Below are 21114 nucleotides of genomic sequence, written 5' to 3' on the forward strand. Positions count from 1 at the left end.
TGGCATGGGGTCGCAAAGAGTCTGACACGACTGAGTGACCAAACTGAACTGAACTTCCTTTGCTATATGGTAGGTCCTTATTAGGTATCTGTTTCACATACATTACTGTGTATATGTTAATCCTAGTCTCCTAATGTACCACTTCCCCCCACATTTTCCCTTTTCCCAATATGCTTAATTTTGAGGTCTGAGATTCTTTTTCTATTTTGTAAGTAAATTCATTTGTATAATTTTATTAGATTTTACATATAAGTGATATATGATATTTTCATTTTTCTAATTTACTTCATTTGTGATAATCTCTAGGTCCCTCTATTTTGAGGCAAATTGCATAATGTCACTTTTAATGTCTGAGTAATATCCATTGTAAGTTCCACATCTTCTTTATCCAATCATCTGTTGATGCACATTTAGGTTGTTTCCAAACCTTGGATATTGTAGATAGTGCCACCATGATCATTAGGGTGCATGTATCTTTTTGAATTATTTTCTTCTCCAGATACATGCATAGGAGTGGGATTGCTGTATCATATGATATTTCTGTGTTTAGTTTTTTAAGGAACTTCCATACTGTTCCCCATAATGGTTATACCAAGAAATTTTAGGATGGTTTGAATAATGAAAGTAAAAAACAAACAGTGCATTTAGCTATAATGAAAGTTATGTGGTAATAATAAAAGTGTCATTTCTCTGGCTTCAGTATACCAAGACCTCTTTGGAATCAATTCAAAGATAGCTTAGTCATTAAAAATATTTGCATAGAACAGTTATTATGATAAATGTTGATGTTCCAAAGTATAACAAGAATAATCATAATATCAGGTTTAACACAAAGAAGAATGGGACAAAGTGAATCCCTTTCTACTGGACCACAAATTAGAAGTCTTTGCTATTGGATTCACACTTGCACACAATATTTAATCAAAAATGTTTGAGAAAGACCTATAGCATCAATGTTGTTTCCTGCTCAATCAGCATGGATTTCCCTGTTGGCAAGTTGGGCCAACTGTCAACTTAGATTGTCAACCATAGGGAGAGATCATTTATAACTGTTTAGACATTATCCTGTAAATTGTACTGTTAACAACGCTTCAGTCTATAATCCTAAATGTGTATAGGCAAACTAGTCATATATACCAATAGATCTTTAGTGCTACCAATTCACTGAAGAGGTTTCTTGATTCACTATTTTGTTCTCTCTCAGTTTCTTCTATCAGTTTATTTCTAAAGTCTCTCTAGTACATTCTCCTTCTATTTCATTTGTCACTGAATTCATACTCTCATTTTTTCTTACCCACTTATTGCTCCAGATGTTACCTTCTAGCAGTGTCCTGTTCATGTCTCTTGTTTTGCTTTTCTAAATAGATGATGGTATGTCTTAAGCAATTGTATTTTTTTATATTTTTAAGAAGTAATATAATAGCATTAAGGTGTTAATATTTATAATAATTTGTTAATATATACATTTCAAATATTTAAACAAATTTTACATAACATTTAAAAATATGTAAACAGCTATTTAAAATGTTTATGGAAGTTAGAGTTGCAAAAACAAAGACCTCTAACCTAATTCTATTTTAAATCTACTAAAATATATGTTTTTGTAACAATGAGAGTGCTGGTTCATACCACAAATCTTACTTAATTAGCATCAATAAACAGAATCTTATATAACATGTCATAGTTTTTCTTCAGAAAGTAACTTCCCAAATTCATTAAAATTATGCAAAATAGAATATTTTTACATAAATACTTCATATCATCCTAATTTTGTTACCTAATTTTACCTTTGTATTTTTAAAATAATTTTCTGATCCACATTAATCCTCCTAGAAAATATACAAGGAATAATTATATCCATCTTAAGGATGTATTTTTAGTGGAGACAAAGTTATCAGTTTAAAGTCTGGCCACTGTATTTCCAGTGGAAGAACTTATTTTTATTCAATAGGTGATTTCTTTGACATTTGTTATTTGTAAAAAATTCTCAGTGAACATAAAAAATGAACAGGGGATGTGTAAGTGAGCTAACAGGACAAAATGTTAAATGAGAATATAATAGCTGGTCAAAAAATCTCATAGCAGATTAAAAATGACCCCTTGAGGACCATAGCCAAGTAATTCAAAGAGGAAAAAATAATATATTTTAATTTTTATTTGTAACTTAATGCTATATATTTGTATTGTAATGTATTCTGTACTGTTACTTAAAATACTTACAACTGTGAATGGAGGATGAAAAGGATGTAATAGCTCAAAGAACTGAAACATTAGCAATAACTCAAATTAGTAGCTGCCCAAATCTGGGACTAAGAACACTATACTCACTCACATCCTCAAGGAAGACTATGTGGAGACATTTGACTAAGCCCCTTAATTTCTCCATATATATGAATTGAACTTAGAATTTACTTTGTTTTATATCTGAAAGGACAGATTGCCCTTAGCAGATATGATTTACACATAATCGCCTGACTGAAATGAGGGAGAATGAGTGCTCTGTTAATTAAGTTACTTTTATTTCTATAGTCGGTTGTAAAAGTTTCCTTTGGTAACTGTTAAAAATAAAATGTGTTGTGATTTTAACTGTCCTGTGCATGAAGTACAGTTTAAATACTTACTTTTGTAAAAATGTGTTATTAATTGGCTAAGACTGCCACGGCAATTATAATATCTGTGGGTGGTTTGAAGCTGATGCTGATCATTGATGCTTCATCAAGTTTAATAAAATGATACTGCTTCCTTTGTCTGAATAAATTCTAAGCAAATGAGCCATGTATCATTACTATTTCAGCAATAGTTATGGAATTCTTACAATGTTAGTTCTGAAAGAATTAAATATCCTTTCATCCAACTCTTTTGTTTTACTGATGAGGAAAAAAAAAAAAGATATAGTCTAGAGAATTTGAGTAACTTTTCCAAACATTTCTATAACAGGCCTCAGCTGATGAGAGGGACTTGAATTTATATCTCCAACTTCATGGGATGTTCCATACTCCAATCATAACAATATATTACCCAGTATTAGTGAAAAATATATCAGTAATCCATCACTAATTTTACCACTGGACACATTCAAACAAAATAATATTGTGTTGATCTCTCTTGAAAAATACACTATATCTCAGAAACTCAATATCATATCCAATAAATATTTATTAGTTCATTCGTTGAATGCCTAGACAAGTTAGAGAGCATTAATAGAAGAAACATATTTGAAAATTATGAGTTATAATTTTTCATTACATTTAATGATCAAAATATTCATCTAAATTTTCATGTATGGTTCAAATTTCTTATAGAAAAATCACTTCATTTCAGTAATACTTCATAGACTACCATTTATTTTTGAAATATGCAAAAAAGTTAAGATAAATTTCTTTTGTAAGAAAGATCATATGACATTTGTTTCTCAATCTGTTTTTTTTTTTCACTTACCATAATGGCCTCAATATTTCATCTCAAAAATTTAATTATGAAGCTATATTTTACTTTAGTTAATTTATTAGTTCTAACTTTCTTTTTTTCTTTTAATAGAGACTTGAAGGTTTTCTCTACATAAAATCATCTGCAAGTAGTGACAGTTTATGTCTTTCTTTCCAATTTGGATGTCATGTATTTCTTTTTCTAATTGCTCTGACTAGGGCTTCCAATACTATGTTGAATGGAAGTGGTGAAAGTTTTATTATTATTTTCATAGAGACGTCTTTTAACTTTTCACTATTATGTTTGATGTTAAGAGAGGGCTTGTCATATATGGCCTTTATTATGTTGAGACTTTTATTATGTTCCACCTATACTCACTTTGTTGAAGTTTTTTTTTTTTTTAAGCATAAATGGATGTTGAGTTTTGTCAAATGCGTTTACTGCATCTATTGAGATAATTATCTTATCCTTTATATTGTTAATGTGTAGCACAGTGACTGGCATGCAGATGTTGAACACTCTTTGAGCCTTGAAAAAAAAGTCCCAAAAGATAATGGTGTAGGATTTTTTAATATATTCTTAAACTTGGTTTGCTAGTATTTTGTTGAGAATGTTCGCATCTGTGTACAGCAGGAATGATGGCCTATAATTTTCTTGTGGCATCCTTGTCTGGTTTTGTTATAATGGTATTGCTGACCTCCTAGATTCATTCAGAAGAGTTCTGTCCTCTTCCATTTTTGGAATGGTTTGAGAAAGAGTGGCTTTAGTTCTTTTTTGACTGCTTGGTACACTTCATCAGTGAAGGCATCTGGTCCTGGACTTTTGCTTTTTAGGAGCTTTCTTATTATTGACTAGTAATAACTTGGTTCAGATTTTCTGTTGTATAATGATTTGGTCTTGGTAGATAATATGTTTCTAGGAATTCTCCATTCTTTTAGGATGTTCAGTTTGTTGGCACTTATTTATTTAAATCAGTCTCTTACAAACCTTTTATTTCTTTCCTAATTCCCTGTGGTGGAAAGTTGTTTATTTCAGACTTTTCTTGCTTCTTGAGACAGGCTTTTTTGTTTTTTGTTTTCTGTGAATGTCAGTCTTGGAATTCCTTTAGCTCATCCCACAAACTTAGGTATATTTCCATTGCCTTTTGTTTCAAGGTATTTTTTGCTTCTCTTTTTATTTCACTTTTTTACTTATTGGTTGTTCTGTAGTGTGCTATTTAATCCACACAGATTGAAAGTAAAGAGACCAATTTACTGAAAACAAAGCAAGCCAATTTCTATTTGGTTTCCATTTGTGTGCAACACGTATTTCCATCCCTGTAGTTTCAGTCTGTGTGGATCCGTACATCTAAAGTAACTCTCTTACAGGTAGAATGTAGATGGGTCATTATTTTTTATCCTTCCAGACAGTTTATATCTTTTGTTTGGATAATTTAGCAAATAGAATATGTAATAAATTAAAAATAAATAAATAAAGGGAACATAAGTACTTTAAATTGTAAATATTTCTTAAATATATGTGCATGAATTAGGCAATATTCCATTTAACTTTATAATTAGTATAAAAAGATAAGTAATAATTCCTAATAAAAATTATGTAACATTTTAAATAAGACCAGAGGATAGCAGCATGTCTTCCAATATGCTACTGAAGCATTGATTATTAAGTTTAATAGGATCATATATTTACGTTTCCAGGAGACATTTTTGTTTGATTTTGATTTTTAAATTTACTGTAGTTTCAGACTCAGTTAGTTATATATTAATGTCTAAATTTGGAACAACTTAAAATGAATTTTGTTCAGTAAAAAAGATAACCCATAGGCTTTATAAATTTCTATAGTAGTTTACTCATTTCTTATCTAACCTAGCCTCTTATTCTAATAAATGTTTGTAATAATTTCCATACACTTTTGGTGCCTCAAGTGATCATGGAATTACCTAACTTGTTCTCTAATTAATTAATTATTTAAATAAATTATTTGATATGTAAGCATTTTAAATTCTTGAAAATTACATTGTGGAAAAATATAGATGACAACAACAATAAAAATATTGAACTAAATCTTTCAATGTAAAGATTGAGTGGCTAATTTCTATGTGGTTACATTTTCCTAACTGCTTTTGATTTACAAATGGCTCTTTTGTTTTTATTTTCTCATGTAAAGATTTTGAGGAATAATATTGTGCACATCAGACTATCTTTCCTAATTGTTGATCACATATATTAAGCAAGTGAAAATACTGAGTTGAATAAATAAAGACAAATAAATGAATATAAAACATTGGAAATGGGTGTGAGTAAATAAGGAGTTTGGGAGAGACAAGAGGGTCAAGATTGGAGCACAGTTTCAAGTATCTAAGGAGCAAATAGTATCCCAACTTCAATACATGATGTTTTAGATTCAAAAAGCTAAATGTTTTCCTTTAGGTAAAAAAGAGAAAAAGACTTGAGGATGCATTTTATTCTCCAACTCTTTATATACAGTTGAGATTTTTGAACAAATTTCCTACCAACTAAATAAAATGTGCAGTAAATAAGTAGGATCTGGACCTTTCTTAAGAGTGGCAATGAACAGGCATACTGCTTTATAAATGCTCTTTACAGAAAACATGCTAAATTATGCTTAGCAAATAGTTTTTCTATACTCCTCAATGATTTACTAGGGCCTTTTTTTGGAAACTCATCAGCAAGTCATTTTGAAGTTTTCATGCTGTGATTAACTGCTGTGCCACTTCTCCCCTCAAAATTCATGAAAAATGCACACTTACTACCTATTTCACCCATTGTATGAGTTTCAAAACTGATTTTATCGTGATCTCTCCTGCTGGGCTTATAGATTGCTTGAGCTGGGAGTGAGAACTCCTGCTGATACTGTCACAAAGCAATCTAGTCTGGTTCTTCTAAGTGCATCTGTTAAAACTGTCAAGTAATAGCCATTAACTTTGAAGATAAACAGAGATGGACTCTTTCCTCTAATATATCTAGAAAGAGAAGCTGAAAAATAAGATCTCAAGTAATATACAGAAGAGTTCTATTAGCTTTTTCCCTTTATATTCATATTATTGTTCAAATTGCCACTTGAAATTTAAGCCTCAGAAATAAATCAAAATCATTCTATTTTACTAATAATACTTAGAATATTAAATGTCTTTAATAGACTACAGGAAGGTAATTAAATAATTTTGCATTTATTTTTCCTTTTTTATGTATATTTTAAAATATTTTTTGGAGACTATATTTTAAAGACCCAATAATACATATATAGTTGAGTCTTAATATTCACAATAGCATGTTCTATAAAATTGCTATAAATACTGAAATTTGCTGTTGGTACAGAGAGATAGGTAGATAGAAAGAGATATATGGAGATTGGTAACATTTATTATTTACATATAGTAGTAACAGATTATAGACTACAAATCCTAAAAAGAAGCCATCCTGTTAGATTCTATTTTTTTTTAAATTTTATTTTATTTTTAAACTTTACATAATTGTATTAGTTTTGCCAAATATCAAAATGAATCCGCCACAGGTATACATGTGTTCCCCATCCTAAACCCTCCTCCCTCCTCCCTCCCCATACCATCCCTCTGGGTCGTCCCAGTGCACCAGCCCCAAGCATCCAGTATCGTGCATCGAACCTGGACTGGCAACTCGTTTCTTACATGATATTTTACATGTTTCAATGTCATTCTCCCAAATCTTCCCACCCTCTCCCTCTCCCACAGAGTCCATAAGACTGTTCTATACATCAGTGTCTCTTTTGCTGTCTTGTACACAGGGTTATTGTTACCATCTTTCTAAATTCCATATATATGCGTTAGTATACTGTATTGATGTTTTTCCTTCTGGCTTACTTCACTCTGTATAATAGGCTCCAGTTTCATCCACCTCATTAGAACTGATGCAAATGTATTCTTTTTAATGGCTGAGTAATACTCCATTGTGTATATGTACCACAGCTTTCTTTTTTTTTTTTTCTTCTGTATTTCCTCACTCACTCTACATGCATGTTTTAAAGCAGTTTAAAGTGGGGGCAGGACTGGGGCTCAGAGTTTACAGGTGTAATCACTTCTGAAGGAACACTCAGAATCCCAGGAGAGCCATTAAACTCCAGCACCTCAGATCGTCTATGAGGAACCACGTCACTATGCCAATGCTTCAGAAGTGTGTGCATGCACACAGCACACAAAATGGACCAAATCACTCCACTCTACATGCATGACAAAAATTGATAATTTCCCCTTTCACTTGAACTGATTGGTTCAGTTCAGTCGTATCTGACTCTTTGCGACCCCATGGGCTGCAGCATGCCAGGCTTCCCTGTCCATCACCCGCTCCTGGAGCTTACTCAAACTCATGTCCATTGAGTGGGTGATGCCGTCCAACCATCTCATCCTCTGTTGTCCACTTCTCCTACTGCCTTCAATCTTTCGCAGCATCAGGGTCTTTTCCAGTGAATCAGTTCTTCGCATCAGGTGGCCAAAGTATTGGAGTTTCAGCTTCATCATCAGTCCTTCCAATGAATATTCAGGACTGATCTACTTTAGGATGGACTGGTTGGATCTCCTTGCAGTCCAAGGGACTCCCAAGAGTTTACTCCAACACCGCAGTTCCAAAGCATCAATTCTTCAGCACTCAGCTTTCTTTATAGTCCAACTCTCACATTCATACATGACTACTGGAAAAACCATAGCTTTGACTAGACGGACCTTTGTCCAACACATTGTATAATCTTGAGTTTGTCTTATGGCCAGAGTTGTTAAAGAGTTTATTACATTAAAAATTTTATTACATCAGCAGTCCCCAACCTCCAGGCCTCAGACCTGGAGCTCCTGTCAGATCTGCAGTGACATTATATTAAAGTGCACAATTAAATATATATATAAAGTGCACAAGCTCAATAAATGGAAAGTTAAAATTCAAAAAAAAAAAAAAAATACCACAGCTTTCTTATCCATTCATCTGCTGATGGACAACTAGGTTGCTTCCATGTCCTGGCTATTATAAACAGTATTGGGATACACGTGTCTCTTTCCCTTCTGGTTTCCTCAGTGTGTATGCCCAGCAGTGGGATTGCTGGATCACAAGGCAGTTCTATTTCCAGTTTTTTAAGGAATCTCCACACTGTTCTCCATAGTGGCTGTACTAGTTTGCATTCCCACCAACAGTGTAAGAGGGTTCCCTTTTCTCCACACCCTCTCCAGCATTTACTGCTTGTAGACTTTTGGATCGCAGCCATTCTGACTGGTGTGAAATGGTACCTCATAGTGGTTTTGATTTGCATTTCTCTGATCATGAGTGATGTTGAGCATCTTTTCATGTGTTTGTTACCATCTGTATGTCTTCTTTGGAGAAATGTCTCTTTAGTTCTTTGGCCCATTTTTTGATTGGGTCGTTTATTTTTCTGGAGTTGAGCTGTACTACAAAGCCACAGTTATCAAGACAGTGTGGTACTGGCACAAAGACAGAAATATTGATCAATGGAATAAAATAGAAAGCCCAGAGATAAACCCACACACATATGGACACCTTATCTTTGACAAAGGAGGCAAGAATATACAATGGATTAAAGACAATCTCTTTAACAGGTGGTGCTGGGAAATCTGGTCAACCACTTGTAAAAGAATGAAACTAGACCACTTTCTAACACCATACACAAAAATAAACTCAAAATGGATTAAAGATCTAAACGTAAGACCAGAAACTATAAAACTCCTAGAGGAGAACATAGGCAAAACACTCTCTGACATACATCACAGCAGGATCCTCTATGACCCACCTCCCAGAATATTGGAAATAAAAGCAAAAATAAACAAATGGGACCTATTTAACCTTAAAAGCTTCTGCACATCAAAGGAAACTATTAGCAAGGTGAAAAGACAGCCTTCAGAATGGGAGAAAATAATAGCAAATGAAGCAACCGACAAACAACTAATCTCAAAAATATACAAGCATCCTGTTAGATTCTAATTTCCTTATTTTACAAAAGAGAAAATGAATTTCAGAAGTGCTAAGTAATTTCACTGAGAGTACACCACTGATCAGAGCTGAGGTTTGCATTCCTACCCTATCCAGCTGATTTCAACAGATCTTCTTATACTACATAGAGATGTCACCTACCTCCTCCCTCCTCTGGTCATCTAGGTATAAGACCTAAAACAGGAAGGCAGAGCATCACCTTGTTCACCTTCAGCTGGGAATGTGCATGGTGGGCTGCTCAATTATTTTGTTGTTTTGTGCATGTCTGCCTTGTCAATGAAAGCACCACAAATATTGATTTGGGATTTACATATAAACTTTAGCCAGTAGGTAGATTTACAAGAAATCCCCCAAAATTGTGGATCTATTGTAGTTTGTCTAGATGGTCCAAGAAAAGAAATATACACATACACACACTAACAGAGAAAAGCAGCAACCCTGAAATTTACTGTTTCTTTCCCTAGAATGTGAGTTACCTAAAGTCAGGTAAAATGCCACATGAATCATTGGATACAGTGGCTATCATCACATTCATGACTAGACTGTCTGTAAGTCAGTTTAAATTTCTACAGTGTAAATAGTGGTGTGTGTGTGTGTGTGTGTGTAAGAGAGAGAGAGAGAAAGAGAAAGATAGAGGGATATTGAATATAAAATCCAGTATTGTTTGAATAGCATTTAAAAAAACTCAAAGCAAAGCTTGTATTTCAAAAGTGATTTTTACAAGTGTTTTGACAATATTTACTTCTGTGAAATAGCAGTTTATTAATCAGCATGATAAATAGGAAAAATAATTTTGCTTTTGTAAGATAACTGGAATTTGAGACACATTAATAAAGGAATTACTCCATCAGCAAAACTGGCTTTTCATTGAATCTTTATATTTGTCCCTTACTTTTATATTTACCACTGGAGTGGAGTAATGGCACCCCACTCCAGTACTCTTGCTTGGAAAATCCCATGGACGGAGGAGCCTGGTGGGCTGCAGTCCATGGGGTCGCTAAGAGTCGGACAGGACTGAGCGACTTCACTTTCACTTTAGATTTCCAACTGCTTTTATGAATAGCAACATTTTGTAATCCCTGCCTTTAGAATAGTGTTACTAACTGATGTCAAAATGGCTAAAAGGAGAAATGATAGGAATGTTTACTTTCACATTTGGACCACCAACTTCAAGATATTTATGTGGATATATATTCTCCCACTCTGACTTGCCTTTGGGTTTTAGTAGCAGTATCTTTTGAGGAGCAAAAGTTTCTTTTTTAATTTTTATGAAGTCATATACTTTTACATTTATGATTGTGGTGGCATATTTTAAAATATTTGTCAAAATGTAAAAGATAAGAAACAATATCCTAGAAAATTATAAAAAGAGTTTATTGTAAAGGAAAAGAAGCTGGCTGAGGAACAAAAGTAAGTGAAAGATTTTATCATATGTGGGAAGAAGCTGCATACACAGAGTAATTCTACACAGAATTGGAAAAAAAGACAATACTGAAAATAAGTATATGTAACTCTGTGTGTGTGTGTGTGTGTGTGAATGTTATGTATGTGTCTTATACCCATGCTGTAAGTAAGTAAATGCTAGTTGCTCACTTGGGTCTGACTCCTTGCAACCCTATGTACCGAAACCTGCCAGACTCCTCTGTCCATGGGGTTCTCCAGGCAAGAATACTGTAATGGGTTGTCATGCCTTTCTCCAGGGGATCTTTCTGACCCAGGGATCGAACCCACATCTCTTATGTCTCCTGTATTGGTAGTCATGTTCTTTACTGTCAGCACCAACTGAGAAACCCTCAAATCTTATTTGACTACATATATAAGACCAAGAAAACAAAGGTAATGATTTGGACAGACAAAATTAATAAACCTATCATCAAATATCTCTTATAATATCTAAGAAAAAAAGGCAGTTCTGGTAAAGACTATCATACTGATACACTTTGAAACTCTTTAATGATGCTAAAGTGTCAACTTTATACTTAATGTTATAAATTCTGAAATTTTGCTTTCTAATGATTAGCTGCTAGCATTAGAAATAAAATATTATTTGTATATTAATTTCATTTACTACATGTAAGTTATTTTATAGACTCATCTTGATTTTTAAGTAAACAATCATTACAGGTGCAAATAAACAATTTTACTCCATCATTTTCTAATGTTATATCTTTATTAATATTTTTTTCTTTTTGCATTAGACAGGAAACCCTATATAACATTGAATAAAAGTTGTGCCAATAGATATTCTTCCATTTACCTCTATCTTAATTGGAAAGCATTCATTAATTCTTCACTGAATGCAATATTAACTAAAGTTTGGTTCTGTCACCCAATTATTAATCTAGTTCCACCTAAGTATCTTAAGTAATTTCTGGATATATCAAATTGTTTCCAGTAGCTCAGCTGTGCCTCAGAACAAATTTCAGTACTAGATATAGGAATAGAAAAATCCACTATCCACTGAAGTAAAATCCAAAGTGCTTGGCATTCAATCAAAAATTACCAACCTTGCAAACAAAGAGCAAAATTATACTCAAAGTAAGGGTGAAAGTAATGTATTGAAAACAAACAAGAACAGATACAAGCAGTAAAAGTAACAGTTAAGAATACTAAAAAGAGTTTATAATTACACATTGTTTAGTCTCTGAATCATGTCTGACTCTTGTAACCCCACGGGCTGTAGCCCACCAGGCTCCTCTATCCATGGGATTTTCCAGGCAACAATAATGAAGTCACTTGTCATTTCTTTCTCCATAAAACTACACTACATATGATTCAAAAGGCTAAAGGAAAGATTGAACAGTGAGATGACTACAGTGAGGCAAGTGAAGTATTCAGAGTGAGAAATTTAAGAAGGCACCCATTTGGAGGTTCAAGCAAGAGCAGTGCCAGCACTTGAGTGGGAGTTCCACTTTAAATTTTGTCCTCTTGATGCCTCACTCTGTGGGTATCTATTGACTCTGATGTGTCTGAGATGGTCTCCTTAATTGTTATGCCGTTGCCATTAAATGTTTTACTCACAAGTGAAAACATTGTATGGTAGGGGTTTTATTATGCAGAAATAAAAATTATGACAGCAATTGCTTGTGAGATCGGGTGGAGCTTTTTGTGTTACTTTTCTAAAATCAATTCCATAGTCAACAGTGTACATCTTCTTTCATGTTTGGTATCTATTAAGAAGATTGTGATAGAAAATATTCTGGTGAACATGTTACTCACTAGATTTTCTGACTTCCTTTTGTGCAGGAAGTCACAGGATAGAAGTAACGTGAGAAGTCAGAAAGGACAGAGACCATATTATTGAATTCCTCAGTCTCAAGGGGTAGAGAAGTTAGATATCATCAACTTCTCCAGGTCTTAGACTTGTAGTTGCAGATGATAATCAAGAATGGAAGATGCAGTCTGACAAGCAGTGACCACATACAAGATCTAACAAAGTATGTGACACAGCACTCAATACTAGTGGAGATACTTGGTATGGATAGGCTTTGGGACTTATTAGAGGCAGAACTAAACTACTGCACAATTGCACTCATCTCACACGCTAGTAAAGTAATGTTCAAAATTCTCCAAGACAGGCTTCAGCAATATGTTAACTGTGAACTTCCAGATGTTTAAGCTGGTTTTAGAAAAGACAGAGGAGCCAGAGATCAAATTGCCAACATCCGCTGGATCATCAAAAATGCAAGAGAGTGCCAAAAAGACATATATTTCTGCTTTATTGACTATGCCAAAGCCTTTGATTGTGTGGATCACAATAAACTATGGAAAATTCTGAAAGAGGTGGCCTGCCTCTTGAGAAATCTGTATGCAGGTCAGGAAGCAACAGTTAGAACTGGACATGGAACAAAAGACCGGTTCCAAATAGGAACAGGAATATGTCAAGGCTGTATATTGTCACCCTGCTTATTTAACTTATATGCAGAGTACATCATGAGAAACGCTGGGCTGGAAGAAGCACAAGCTGGAATCAAGATTGCCGGGAGAAATATCAATAACCTCAGATATGCAGATGACACCACCTTTATGGCAAAAGTGAAGAGGAACTAAAAAGCCTCTTGATGAAAGTGAAAGAGGAGAGTGAAAAAGTTGGCTTAAAACTCAACATTCAGAAAAGGAAGATCATGGCACCTGGTCCCATCACTTCATGGGGAATAGATGGGGAAACAGTGGAAACAGTGTCAGACTTTGTATTTTTGGGCTCCAAAATCACTGCATATAGTGATTTCAGCCATGAAATTAAAAGATGTTTACTCCTGGGGAGGAAAATTATGACCAACCTAGATAGCATATTCAAAAGACATTACTTTGCTAACAAAGGCCCGTCTAGTGAAGGCTATGGTTTTTCCATTGGTCATATATGGATGTGAGAGTTGGACTGTGAAGAAAGCTGAGTGCCAAAGAATTGATGCTTTTGAACTGTGGTGTTGGAGAAGACTCTTGAGTGTCCCTTGGACTGCAAGGAGATCCAGCCAGTCCATTCTAAAGGAGATGAGTCCTGGGATTTCTTTGGAAGGAATGATGCTAAAGCTGAAACTCCAGTACTTTGGACACCTCATGTGAAGAGTTGGCTCATTGGAAAATACTGTGATGCTGGAAGGGATTGGGGGCAGGAGGAGAAGGGGACGACAGAAGATGAGATGTCTATGGCATCACCTACTCGATGGACATGAGTTTGAGTGAACATTGGGAGCTGGTGATGGACAGGGAGGCCTGGCATGCTGCAGTTCATGGGGTCACAAAGAGTCAGACATGACTGAGAGACTGAACTGAACTGAAGCCACACTACATCTCCAGATAATTAACAGAATTAGCTGTAATTAAAAGTGAAACAACACTGCAATGTATAGACATGGAGTATTTCAAGAAGCAGAGAAATGAAGTACATGTGTAGAACACAATGCAAAAAATAAGTCACTACCACTCTCTTAAATGAGTACTTTAAGGGGCATATATGTAGAGCCTTTAATAAAACACCTTTATGTTTTAAAATAAACAGGAAAATAGTTATGAAAGTTACAAAATTGAATATTTTATAAAAGGAGATAACCAAATGAATTTATCAATGTGTTATCACTTACTGAAAAAAAAAAAAACCTGGTATTTCTTCAACTATGAACTTTATTAATGAAGATAGAAAATGACATTGTTTCAAATACCTATTTATTGGGGTTATTAAACTTTTTGTACAGTAAGTCCCTTACATAACAACCATCAAATTGCAAACATTCAAAAATGCAAGTGGTCATTTATATATCTAATCATGTAAACTAGTTAATGACTCTGGCATACATTGTCATAGGTGTGCATCCTCTAAAATTTGTTGTACTTTTGTTACAAGCTGGAGCTACATTTGCAAGAAGATAACTTAATTGAACTCCCTGCTCTGCAACATAAGTTTATTAATGAATACCTGATGGGACTGGTGGCCCAGAGAGAGGCCAAAGAGAGATAAGAGGAAGAAGAAACTGAAAAACTGAAGAGATTCATGATGCAGGAAATGGCAAGGAGATTTCTTTATTTGAGGAGAAACTTAGTTTTTGAGGTATAGGACCTGAATGTAGAATAGTATGTGAAGGTTACAGAATGCAATCCAGTGCTACTATGTCATCTATGATGAGAAAAAAGGAGAGAGGAAAAAAAAAAAAAAGAGCTTATACCCAGAGATGGGAATAGCAGACCACTTGACCTGCCTCTTGAGAAATCTGTATGCAGGTCAGGAAGCAACAGTTCAAAATGGACATGGAACAGACTGGTTCCAAATAGGAAAAGGAGTATATCAAGGCTGTATATTGCCACCCTGCTTTTTTAACTTATAAGCAGAGTACATCATGAGAAAGGCTGGGCTGGAAAAACCACAAGCTGGAATCAAGATTGCCAGGAGAAATATCAATAACCTCAGATATGCAGATAACAACACCCTTATGGCAGAAAATGAAGAAGAACTAAAGAGCCTCTTGATGAAAGTGAAAAAAGAGTGAAAAAGTTGGCTTAAAGCTCAACATTCAGAAAAATAAGATCATGGCATCCAGTCCCATCACTTCATGACAAACAGGGAAACAGTGGCAGACTTTATTTTTCCAAAATCACTGCAGATGGAGACTGCAGCCAGGAAATTAAAAGACACTTACTTTTTGGAAGAAAAGTTATGACCAACCTAGACAGCATCTTAAAAACCAGAAACATTACTTTGTCAACAAAGGTCCATCTAGTTAAAGCTATGGTTTTTCCAGTGGTCATGTATGGATGTGAGCGTTGGACGGTGAAGAAAGCTGACCACTGAAGAACTGATTCTCTTGAACTGTGGTGTTGGAGAAGATTCTTGAAAGTCTCTTGGACTGCAAGAAGATCCAACCAGTCCATCCTAAAGGAGATTAGTCCTGGGTGTTCATTGGAAGGACTGATGTTGACACTGAAACTCCAATATTTTGGTCACCTTATGGAAAGAGCTGACTCATTTGAAAAGACCCTGATGCTAGGAAAGATTGAGGGCAGGAGGAGAAGGGGACAACAGAGGATGAAATGGTTGGATATCATCACCGACTCAATGGACATGAATTTAGGTAAACTCAGGAGTTGGTGATGGACAGGGAGGTCTGCCATGCTGCAGTCCATGTTGTTGCAAAGAGTCAGACATAACTGATCGACTGACCTGAACTGAATTGAACCCTGATATCACTGGATGATGTTTTCAAAAGGATACATAGAGTTGAATTCAGCAAGGATTTAATTTCTGGCAAACCTTCAGATCTACCATCTCCCACCTCCTCTGCCTACCCCAAACAGTAATTGCCAGTTGTTTTTAGGTACTACTGTACTTCTTATGGTGGGATTATCCAGTGGCTCAGCTGTAAAGCATCTGCCTGAAATGCAGGAGATGTGGCAAGAGATGCAGTAAGAGATTTAGGTTGGATCCCTGTGTTGGGAAGATCCCCTTCAGAAGGAAATCACAACACATTCTAATATTCCTGCCTGGAAAAATCTCATGGACAGAGGGGCCTGATAGACAACAATTCATGGTGTAGCAAATAATTGTACATGATTTCGTGACTAAACAACCACAATTTTTCATGGTACTGTACTATGGTACTGTTTTAAAACAGTACATGGTATTGTTTTTAAGATTAATAATATTTTTCTTTATCTTTTGTGTTTATCTATTATTTGTGTGAAAACTATCATAAACTTATTACAGTACAGTACCAAGCAACTGACTGTGTTTGTTACGTACCTAGGTTAACTTTGTTGGACTTATAAATCAGGCTTATGAATATGGTCTGGGAATGGAACTTATTTGTATGTAGAGGATTTACTGTATTTTAGAGAGGAAAATAAAATTTGCATTTGTAACACTGCCTCCTTTGCTGTGATGGTCTATCTCTACCTCAGCTACCCCAATTAGTGTTTTTAGGGCTTCAAATATACAAAAATGTCATACTTTACATGGATTAGGTCAATGGCATCTATTCAGAATTAATACCAAGTTAAAGTTTCATAATGCAACTTAATATGTTTATTGTGTGATATCCTTATTTCAAGGTAGAAGCAAATGTATAGTAGATTTTGTATATGCATATATATTGCATCCAACCAGTCCATTCTGAAGGAGATAAGCCCTGGGATTTCTTTGGAAGGAATGATGCTAAAGCTGCAACTCCAGTACTTTGGCCACCTCATGCGAAGAGTTGACTCATTGGAAAAGACTCTGATGCTGGGAGGGATAGGGGGCAGGAGGAGAAGGGGATGACAGAAGATGAGATGGCTATGGCATCATCAACTCAATAGACATGAGTTTGAGTGAACATTGGGAGTTGGTGATGGACAGGGAGGCCTGGAGTGCTGCGATTCATGGGGTCTCAAAGAGTTGGACACGACTGAGCGACTGATCTGATCTGATCTGATATTTTAAGAAAAGCTTTAAACTATTTTCTTTTAATTTCAGCAAGAACTCACAGATAGCAATTGTTTTCTTCCATATCAAGTACAATATTTCATAATTGAAAAAATTGTTCTACTTTTTCACTCCCTTTAGAAGTGTAAAATTTCCTCACTATGGAGTACTCATTCTTTCTAATGTGAGCATTTTAATAAATACAGAGCAAATCCAATGATAATAACATTCTTAATAAAAATCTCTATTTGGTCATCAATATTTTAAGTTCTATATCTCATTATGTAAAAAGGCCTATGTTATGCGGGATTAAACTAATAAGATACTTAACAGATGAGATAGTATTCTTCTTAAGGTGTATTATGAAAATTTACACTGAGAGATTTTATTAAAAATAATGTTAATTTGAATATCATTTAAAACACTATTTTATTCAGATAATAGATTTGTGTCCTCAGTTTAGTCTTTATGTGTAATATTTTAAATAATACAATGAATTATTTAAATATCGTAAAGATAGTGTGTGCCTAGATTATGTTTATATTATGAATGTCCAATAACTACATAGTGATATCTCCTCACAAGTTTAAATCCTCATCCACAAAAAGGAAAATGTGAATTTGTTGTATAGCATTTTATGGAGAATACAAGTTTGGTGGAATAAGAATATACATATATATATTTTAATAATAATCTCTATTTACTAAAATAAAATTGTAGCTAAAGAAAATATATTAGGATGATGGCACTGTGGCTCATTTTTATTAAATTTTACATACTGACAATACTTTATGTTTTGATGATCCATGATCTGTAATACTGAAAATAATAATAGCTTAAATACAGAAAGAAAATATTTTTTAAATGAATATCTTTCATAAATTAAGATATCTTCACATTCTCAGATTAATCAGCATTCTAGAAATGTGGACTTCAGTAGACTAATTAGCTATTGAAAAAAAACCATGCCAGAAGATCCACATAAAATTGATAATTTTTTTTTTCACAATGAATGATCACATCCTGAAGATTTCATTGTACTTATTTATAGAGTCCTGATAAATCCTTCAATTCTTATCTGAAAATATGCTCTTAATATATGACTACTGACTACATTTACCTACCATTATATTGATTGAGTGCTCATAAAACAATGTCGAAGATTTGACTTGATTAGTGCACCCTAAGGATTAATTGATATTTCTCCCAGCAATCTTGATTCCAGGTTGTGCTTCTTCCAGCCCAGCATTTTTCATGATTACTCTGCATATAAGTTAAATAAGCAGGGTGACAATATAAAGCCTTGACGTACTCCTTTTCCTATTTGGAACCAGTCTGTTGTTCCATGTCCAGTTTGAACTGTAGCTGCCTGACCTACATATAGATTTCTCAAGAGGCAGGTCAGGTGGTCTGGTATTCCCACCTCTTTCAGAATTTTCCACCGTTTATTGAGATCCACACAGTCAAAGGCTTTGGCATAGTCAATGCAGATGACACCACCCTTATGGCAGAAAGTGAAGAGGAACTCAAAAGCCTCTTCATGAAATTGAAAGAGGAGAGTGAAAAAGTTGGCTTAAAGCTAAACATTCAGAAAAAGAAGATCATGGCATCTGGTCCCATCACTTCATGGGAAATAGATGGGGAAACAGTGTCAGACTTTATTTTTTTCAGCTCCAAAATCACTGCAGATGGTGACTGCAGCCATGAAATTAAAAGACGCCTACTCCTTGAAAGAAAAGTTATGACCAACCTAGATAGCATATTGAAAAGCAGAAACATTATTTTGACAACAAAGGTCCATCTAGTCAAGGCTATGTTTTTTCCAGTGGTCATGTATCGATGTGAGAGTCGGACTGTGAAGAAAGCTGAGTGCCAAAGAATTGATGCTTTTGAATTGTGGTGTTGGAGAAGACTCCTGAGAGGCCCTTGGACTGCAAGGAGATCCAACCAGTCCATTCTAAAGGAGATCAACCTTGGGTGTTCTTCGGAAGGAATGACGCTAAAGCTGAAACTCCAGTACTTTGGCCACCTCATGCAAAGAGTTGACTCATTGGAAAAGACTCTGATGCTGGGAGGGATTTGGGGCAGGAGGAAAAGGGGACAACAGAGGATGAGTTGGCTTGATGGCATCACCGACTCAAAGGACGTGAGTTTGAGTAAACTCGGGAGTTGGTGATGGACAGGGAGACCTGGTGTGCTGCTGTTCATGGGGTTGCAAAGAGTCGGACATGACTGAGCAACTGAACTGAACTGAACTGATAGTTACTTTTCTGCTATCTTCTGTTAAACTTTAATAAAGTATTTAAAAACTTATGCTGATGAAATATTGCAATTTTCTAATTTTGTCGCAAAGCATTTATTTTTATCAGAAACATAATATTTATTTTTTCTTCCAGGTTTATTGTTATATAATTGACATACAGCACTGTATGAATTGAAGGGGAAGTACAGCATAATATTTGAATAACATTTTGTATTTTCATTGCAGATGGAAGAATTCCTTTCAATATTTCTTATTAGGCAGGTCTAGTGTTGATGACATTTTACAGGAGACTGGAATCAAGACCATCCCCAAGAAAAAGAAATGCAAAAAATGAAAATGGCTGTCTGAGGATGCCTTACAAATAGCTGTGAAAAGAAGAGAAGCCAAAAGCAAAGGAGAAAAGGAAAGATATACCCATTTGAATGGAGAGTTCCAAAGAATAGGAAGGAGAGATAAGAAAGTTTTCCTCACGGATCAGTGCAAAGAAATAGAGGAAAATAATAGAATCGGAAAAATGAGATCTTTCTGATCTTTCAGTCGACTGAGCCACTGAACTGAACTGAACTGAAGTGTTGATTAGTCTTTTAGTTATGGTTGCCTGGTAAAGTATTTATTTGTCCTTCATAAAGGAGGCAAGAATATACAATGGATTAAAGACAATCTCTTTAACAAGTGGTGCTGGGAAATCTGGTCAACCACTTGTAAAAGAATGAAACTAGAACACTTTCTAACACCATATACAAAAATAAACTCAAAATGCATTAAAGATCTCAATGTAAGACCAGAAACTATAAAACTCCTAGAGGAGAACATAGGCAAAACACTCTCTGACATACATCACAGCAGGATCCTCTATGATCCACCTCCCAGAATATTGGAAATAAAAGTAAAAATAAACAAATGGGACCTAATTAAACTTAAAAGCTTCTGCACAACAAAGGAAACTATTAGCAAGGTGAAAAGCCAGCCTTCAGAATGGGAGAAAATAATAGCAAATGAAGCAACCGACAAACAACTAATCTCAAAAATATAAAAGCAACTCCTACAGCTCAAGTCCAGAAAAATAAATGACCCAATCAAAAAATGGGCCAAAGATCTAAATAGACATTTCTCCAAAGAAGACATACAGATGGCTAACAAACACATGAAAAGATACTCAACATCACTCATGATCAGAGAAATGCAAATCAAAACCACTATGAGGTACCATTTCACACCAGTCAGAATGGCTGCGATCCAAAAGTCTACAAGCAGTAAATGCTGGAGAGGGTGTGGAGAAAAGGGAACCCTCTTACACTGTTGGTGGGAATGCAAACTAGTACAGCCACTATGGAGAACAGTGTGGAGATTCCTTAAAAAACTGGAAATAGAACTGCCTTGTGATCCAGCAATCCCACTGCTGGGCATACACACTGAGGAAACCAGAAGGGAAAGAGACACGTGTACCCCAATGTTCATCGCAGCACTGTTTATAATAGCCAGGACAGGGAAGCAACCTAGATGTCCATCAGCAGATGAATGGATAAGAAAGCAGTGGTACATATACACA

The sequence above is a fragment of the Bos taurus genome, chromosome 9, assembly GCF_002263795.3.
Source record: "Bos taurus isolate L1 Dominette 01449 registration number 42190680 breed Hereford chromosome 9, ARS-UCD2.0, whole genome shotgun sequence".
Taxonomy (NCBI): domain Eukaryota; kingdom Metazoa; phylum Chordata; class Mammalia; order Artiodactyla; family Bovidae; genus Bos; species Bos taurus.